This window comes from Mytilus trossulus, unplaced genomic scaffold (assembly GCF_036588685.1).
Source record: "Mytilus trossulus isolate FHL-02 unplaced genomic scaffold, PNRI_Mtr1.1.1.hap1 h1tg000457l__unscaffolded, whole genome shotgun sequence".
Lineage (NCBI taxonomy): Eukaryota > Metazoa > Mollusca > Bivalvia > Mytilida > Mytilidae > Mytilus > Mytilus trossulus.
Genome location: NW_026963370.1, coordinates 261164 through 269686, shown reverse-complemented (window position 1 = coordinate 269686; position 8523 = coordinate 261164).

Sequence of the window (8523 nt, the reverse complement as noted above, 5' to 3'; positions counted from 1 at the left end):
TAATTTATATACATACATGACATACACGAAGAACATCCTTTGTTCGACCTTTTCATGCTGTTAGCATTGTGTTAGACAAATGCGTTTTTTAAAGAATATACTATTTCACTTCTTTTGGTCTTTTGGAAAATATTGTTTGTGCTGGTGTATTTAGAACTCTCTACCGCATGACATTTATTTTGCATGTACACGTATTCAAATAATTGCGGTTATTATCCAAAGCAATCAATATAGCTAGGTTTTACGTTGTTTTCAATTTAGACTTGTTTATATATTGTTTGGGCTTGTATTATATTTTCCTTCGGGTTTATATGATCCGCTCATCCTATTTCGACTCTTTAAAATCCAAGAGTCTATCCTAAATAAAGGTAACCAAATACCTTTCGATCCCTAACGTCAAGGAAGAGACATTATTTGACGAAATCCGGATATGGTGTACTAATTTTACACCTGTTCTTTGCGGTATATCATCTTTTCTGTAAGTTTATTGTTTACATTAATACTTAAGATTCATTTGTTACATTTGGTGATCCGTTTATTTTGCAATCGCCAAATTGAATGGCAAGGAGCGGGGTTTAAGAACTGGTGAAAAGCGTTTTGTTAAAATATATACTTTTTCACTGTTTTTTGGTAATTTGAAAAATATTGTTTACATCCCTCTACCAAGAAATTTGTTTTGCACCTATATACAAATTGCGGCTTCTATTCAACGCATTCATAGGTTTTAACGTTGTTTTCAATTTAGATTTGTATCCTGTATGGTCCGGAAACGAATATAGTCCCTAGTCTGGACAGTGTGCTACTTGCCATTTTTTTTACACCCTTCTTTATTTATTTATTCATGTGTTATGCCTCAAATAACAAGTTGGGGATGTATATAAACTGTTAAAAATTTGGGCCATAAGTTTTAAAGTAAAGTAGTGCCGGATTTGGTCCAGCTGAGAAAGGTTAAAAATTAGCATTATGGAAGCTGTCAAAAGATTTCAATTTCAAAATTGTCCATACTCAAACAAACAAAAATTGAAAAAAAAAAAAACTTTTTGTGGAAAACATTATGATATAATGATACATGTATGTACAGTTTACATCAATAAAAAATCGACAACATATACATGCATATACATGTAACAAAACAATACGCAGAGGTAAACAAATAATCTACACAATAATCATGGTCCACACTGCGGGATTGAGGCTGGATTTATAATTAACAAATAGTTTCTTGTTTATTGGTGTCATCGCGCCGAACTGAGCATGATGCAGCGATGCATTTTTTTACTCATCTTATTAACCGTGTTATTGTTTTGTTCTTATGATGTGCTAGCTGGTACATTAATTAAAATTGTTCTATGTTACATAAAGGGTTGAGCGCTCACAAAAGTATTAAATGCCGCCAAACTATCCTTCTTGTAATTCAAAGGTTGTCGTTGTATGCATGCTGTCTGTCATCTTTTTTCGATTATTGTTTTGAGCATACATTAGACGTTAGTTTTCTCCTTTGAACTGCTTGATATAAGTTTTGTTATGTCGGCGTGTCTTATTGTCTACTATACAGTACATATTTTGCCCATTGTTGAAGGCCGTATGGTGACAAATAACTATTTACATTCTCGTACTTTTGTGTGAGGTTATTAATTACTCAATGGCAATGATACCACATCTTATTTTGATATTCTATATATTCATCTACAATGTATTCAAAATATATATGTGAAGCTACAAATTGCCCAAATCTAAAATTTAAGTGTTGTAAATAAAGTAAATAGAAATAATCATAGATCTAAAATCGACACGTAATTTTTCAAATAATAAAATCATTCAAAAATGGAAAATGTATATTATATTGAAACGCGCGCATGCATAAGGGATAGACTTGGATTAAATTTTGGTAGACTTGGGGTTCGTTTTTTAAATTTTTGATATATTCCTCCTGGCTCACCTTCTGAATCTCAATCAACAGACTGACAAAAGGAATACAAAAAAGAACAAAATACATAATGCAGTAAAACAGGGGAGGGACAAACCCTAAAACTTATTATACAATTAGATAAAAAAAAAAAGTACAAACAAAACAATAATAAACAAAGATGTTCGCCTCTCTTTTATATATTACACAATCTGGTTGGATACTTGGCAAGCAGAAGCATTATTACCTGGCATCAAAATGTGTCCCGAACTGCAACAAGTTCTCTCACATACATGTTCAAGTGGAAAATATCGACCTCATTTGAACATGTAATTATGACTATACTATTTGGTAAAATCAGTTGGTAGGTCATTGTAGAAAAGTACATTTTGCTAAACATCATATCGAAATATATTTATTTTTGTTTTACACCTTTTTAAAAGTTTAAAGAAATGCAGAAAGCTTTTTGATGAATTATATCAATGCTTAAAAGTAAAAGTAACATGAATAAGCAATGATTACGAAAGTGAAAGTGCATGTTGTATTTACTTTTGATATATCACAACAACACATACATCACATGGCATGCATAGTTCGAGATATAGATCCATGAGATATTTATCATATCTACTTTGGGAAAACCAGTAAACAGACAGAATGCATTTTATATGCGTTGTACGCTAAAAGATAGTCCTCTGTTTTAATGTACTCACTTTTAACATGTTTAAAGGCCAAACAAATTGCATACAGCAAATTAAAAAAAAAATAGGAATACTAAGATTAAAAGTCCATAAAGTGTGTATAATTGCCTCATGCTTAAGCATGCAATGCTCCGTGTCTCTGGTCTTCACTTACAATGTAGCTACCACCAATATTGATAATGTAACATAAATAAAAGCCTCTTATTTTGAACATGTTTAAACTACGACCAGTCAGACAAAATTCTACGTGTTTCACCTCATTTGATTAAGGAGGATGTGATTCAACGATTTAGTTTTAAAAAATGTTTTATTTGTTATATTTTAAAAAAATTGATGAGACACAAGTACATATATGTTACGAACGTATACTACTGCTTCAGATGTAATGATCAAAGGGAAATGAGGATAGTAATTCGACTTTTTCATGTTTTGTGTCTTAGTGCTGACTGATTTCAAAAGGGAGCAATAATCGGCACGGTGTGACCGCTGTATTATGAGTAAAATTGAGAACGAAAACGGGGAATGTGTGTAAGAAACAACATCCCGACTAAAAAAAAACCAAGCCGAAAGCCATTACAGAGTCTTCAACTTCTAGCATCCGTAGGCGAGCTTCTGATCAGCTGGTCACTAAACAATTATGTATACTAGTTCGGCGAAAATGGAGGTCACACTTACAAACAAACAGACAAAACCAACAAAGACCAGAGGTTCCAGACATATTCGGCGTGGTAAAACTTGTTTTGTGAAATCTAAACCCTCCCTTTTTCCTCTACGGAACGTGGAATAACAAACACACAGTAATACGCAAAGTATAACACAGTTTATAAGAATTCCAAGTCCGGTTAGAATAGGTTACAGAAAAGACTATAAAAATACGCAAAACGACAACATGAACATGATAAAGTCTTCATAATATTACTAGTAGTACAATAAAAGTTTATATACAATCATTTACAATAAAAACAATATTATACGAACAAAAAGAAGCAATTCATATTTTTCTCAGACGATGACTTAGGTTTTGATGATGATGAATGATTATATGCCAGTACCAATTACTCTTTATGAGGGCATGGAAGTATTATATCGACTAATACTCCCATGATGAGGGTAATCTAACTCTATTTAGTCATTTCAACGGTCTGTCCACATTAACAGGAGTTCTCTTTTCTTGAAATCATGCCCAGGTGAGGTCTTAAAGACGGACAGTGTAAGTGAACTATAGATATGGTAAGGCACGTCTCTTTTTTAGAACATGCTATATCGAAAGAATTATTTTGATTAACACAATGAATAAATATATATGGAAAAAAGTTGTCTAATTGGCAAGCATACCACATCTTCTTTTTATAATTATGTTGACATCTTGGTTTCTATTGTATATGATTAACAAAACAATGTATATGTACATGTATGTAATTGAACATAATAAGATTTTCTTTCCGAATTTCAGCCAATTTCATCTCTGGTACCAATGTGTTACAGCTAGACACAATTGGATCGTAACTACTACGTGCACATTGTTAGTCAGCAACATCTACGACAAATGGATGTACTAAGGTGATTTAAGGCAAAATTAAATAAATCAAGAAATCCACAAGGAAGAGTATTAATTATAGATCAAAATAAGCTTAAAATATTGATAGGTTAAGGAGCTTCTTTTCGAGATATTTGATTTATAAAATATGGCGGGAAAAGGCTGCATGACTCGGACTTTTACATGTAACTTATATTTGAATTGGTTCTATTTGGGTCTCAAATCAAAAGAGAGAAAATCGACCTTTTATGAGCTATTAAATCTTATGCTAAAAGATAAATAGGTGCTATGGGGTAAACTATTTTTATCTTGTGTCGTATCGAAAAACACCAAGGATTACGAACATTTGGCACCTACAGGTATGCCAAAACCTCACATAAACTACATCCTTATGCGAAATATCTAAAAAGTATAATCTCTGATATATTTTCTACTTATATAAACATGACAAAGGGACCTGTTCATTTTGGAATAAAGCCCATCGTGCGAACATATATGTCTTCTTTGACTATTAATGACGTTAAAAAACTAAATCCCTGTGATGTGTATTAGTTGATTTTAGTCTCTGATGCATGATTTTTTTATTATTAATTGGTTTTGGCTTTTAACTAGCTGTCAGTAACTGCGAGTACTCTCAAATCGTATTTTCTTGTTAATTCGACCTGTTGATACTGTTTATAATGCTTTTTTGTTATTTTTATTTATATGGATCTTGTCTGTATACTAGCTTTGATTATTTGTAATATCTTCAATTTTTCACTTATTCTTACTACATTTGTATAAACTTGAAGATTATAATTATTTAAAAAAAACAAAAACGGTTTTTTTCTAAAGTGAATATTGATTGGTTAAAAATATCTCAGTGATGTCCTGCCATGGCTTTATTTGAATTTGTTTGTTAGCTTTTTGGTCATGAATGTTTGTCTCTAATATTTAATTAACTGTGCATTTGTATTCAGATATCGCAGATCAAATTTATTCGTTCATTGTGTAATCATACGTTTTTTGATTGAGTTAAGTCTGCCAATTGATATTTTATCGTGTGTTTTTCTATGCTGTGATGTTATGCTATTGTTTCAGAAAAAGGGAGAAGGTTTGGATCCATTAAAACGTTTAATCCCGCTGCAAATGTTTGCACCTGTCCTAAGTCAGGAATCTTATGTACAGTAGTTGTCGTTTGTTTATGTAATATATACGTGTTTCTCGTTTCTCGTTTTGTTTATATAGATTAGACGGTTGGTTTTCCCGTTTGAATGGGTTTACACTAGTAATTTTGGGGCCCTTTATAGCTTGTTGTTCGGTGTGAGCCAAGGCTCCGTGTTGAAGGCCGTACTTTAACCTATAATGGTTTACTTTTTAAATTGTTATTTGGATGGAGAGTTGTCTCATTGGCACTCACACCGCATCTTCCTATATCTATACATATATATAATTGTATACATCACATACAAGTCACTATAATAAATAATTTACTTACTTACTTACTTACTTACTTACTTACTTACTTACTTACTTACTTACTTACTTATTTACTAACTTACTTATACTTACTTATACTTACTTACTTACTTACTTACTTACTTACTTACTTACTTACTTACTTACTTACTTACTTACTTACTTACTTACTTACTTACTTACTTACTTACTTACTTACTTACTTACTTACTTACTTACTTACTTACTTACTTACTTACTTACTTACTTACTTACTTACTTACTTCAAATATAATTAAAAGATCAAAATCAATTAGACTTAGTTTACTTCCAAGTACCTTAGTTTTAGTAGCATAACTACACAAGTCGTCTATTAAAATCATATTGTTATATTATACCATCACTATCCATGAACTGATTACTGGACAGTGATTGTTGACATGTTAGGGCATATTATATACATGTATACTAAAGTAAATAAAACGTTGTAAATATTTCACCTGACTTTCTGAAAATTGATTTTTATAAAAGTTTATTTCGGCTACCTATTGAATTGAAACAATATTTCTAGTAAATGAACTCCCACAAGTATGTCAAATAACGAGTAATCTTGTAACTTAAGATTGTTTTTTTTTGCATTACTAATTATGCAATTTCTGTCTTTTGATGAGGAAAATATGCGGTTGTATTGACCTTTGAAAAACTAATATTCACGGAGACCAACAGCCGAAGTGAATGTCACAATAGGTTTTTATATAAGCATATTAGAAGTACTTTGTCTGTTTTTTTTAGAACTTACATGGTGCACACAGATATACTCTGCCATATTGCAAACTAATTTGTGGAAGTGCTTTAAGAACTAACATTACGTTTCTTTATACAAAGTCATAGGAAATATGCATCAACAGTAGCTCTCCAAAAAGTATGTCTGCCGATGTCATATTTATATATTATTACACTCATTTAAAATAATTTGTGCTCAGTGCCCTTTATGGAGCTTGAAAATTCTATCAACATTAGCAACATTGTAAGCACCTAACTCAATCGTGCAATAATAATTGAAATATGAAAAACATTTTACTGATTCACGAAATTTTAAAGGAGTAGGTCTGGTAAGGGCTGATTTCGGCCTCAATTTTCAAGTTCATCTAACGAAAGATTTTAGACATTTTTTAAACACTTAAATGACTATTTCAATTGATTCAATTAGTTTATGTGCAATATTTTAACTGATTAAGTCATTAAAAACGCTCCGATTCAAGCTAAAATATGAAAAATCTTTCAAATATGCCAAAAATCATCACTTTTCAGATGTCAAAAAAGATAGTGGCCGCATCCGTGTTCATCCTCATCCTTTATGTATATTATTTATTATCATCATATACAACTTACATTTCAATATTATGGATGAACACGAATGCAACCACTTTCATTTAAGACAGAAACCGTTTAAAATTTTACTAAAATGCTAAAATTGTGAAGATTTCAGTAATTTAGCATGACTTAATGATGCTAGTACTCGATATGTGTGCATTGTATTGTCAAACACAGCACATATTTATGTAGCAGAAGCATTCTACTTTTTTTAATAAATATCTTAACGATTACAAATTTACAATTTTCTTAAACTACTATATTTTGGGGCCAAAAAGGGGTCTAACTGAACCTACTCCGTTGTTAACATTAGACGCAACCAACTACAACTTTCTACTGAAAGAGGTGCGAACAATACAAGAGGGACAGTCAAACTCATAGATCGAAAACTAACTGATTGAAAGCCGTAGGGTGACCTATATATATATACAACTCGTCTAAACATCAACCTAACAATGTTAGATCTGTAAATTTGCATTTGCAATTTTTTTGTTTTTATCTCGCCGGGATTTGAACCCATGCTACTGTGATATTGTGACACCAAATCGCCTGCACTGCAGCCGTCCCGCTAGACCACACGACCACCTGGGCTCTACATAAATAAAGCTTTCAGTGGCCGTGTATTACCTTTCCTCGCCAGTTTTAATCTAGCGGCGTACTACAGTACATGATATATAAGGCATGGAGATGTTATTGTTACAGATCAGCTAAATTATCTTTAGTAAAGGATCCTACAAATTAATGTATTAAGATACAGTAACAGAAAATAATTATATATTTATAAACTTATTAATTTCTGTGTCATTTTGGTCTATTGCGGGGAGTTGTCACCTTGGCAATAATACCACATTTTCCTTTTCACACTTTTTGTAGCATTGTATCGAATAAATATCAGAAAATGTCTTTTTTTTGTCCTTGTGGTTGAAATATATTTTTTAGGTCTGACCTTTGACCTCAATTTTACAAAAACGTGACCACTCTGGATTTTCACGACAAAACTTTTCTTATTGTACACGTTTTCCTCTTTCCGTCGATATATAATTTATGTGTGTGTTCTTCCGGAACATTAAAGTTTTAAAAAATGAACCCTGGTTGCAGTACATATAGGTCTTTCTTTAGATAAATAACCCTGACCATGACAAATGTCAATGCCATGTGCTTCAAGGCACAAAATAATGACACGCGGAACTTCATTATAATTATGTATCTTAATTAGAATACAAACTTATTCTTAACTTAAGTGTACGTAAACATTTACACCCAGTATTCAATAACCTTGACAATTTTCAATACCAGCCTAGTTACTAGTCTAGACTATCACACGGCGCGCACTTATTGATTGTTTATTGTCATTCTTTTGAGAGAGAAAAAAAAAGATAGCAGAAACCTGTTTCTTATATGAACAAGCGATATTGTCTTATATGAAATTGTAAACATACCGACACTCCAAATTGTTTTTGGTAATGAGCAATATATTTCATATTTTTATAAATCAATTCAATAAATCTGAATCGTGTAACAGAGTTTCATATGACACACCCACCCAAAATGTATTTTTCTCCAATTAG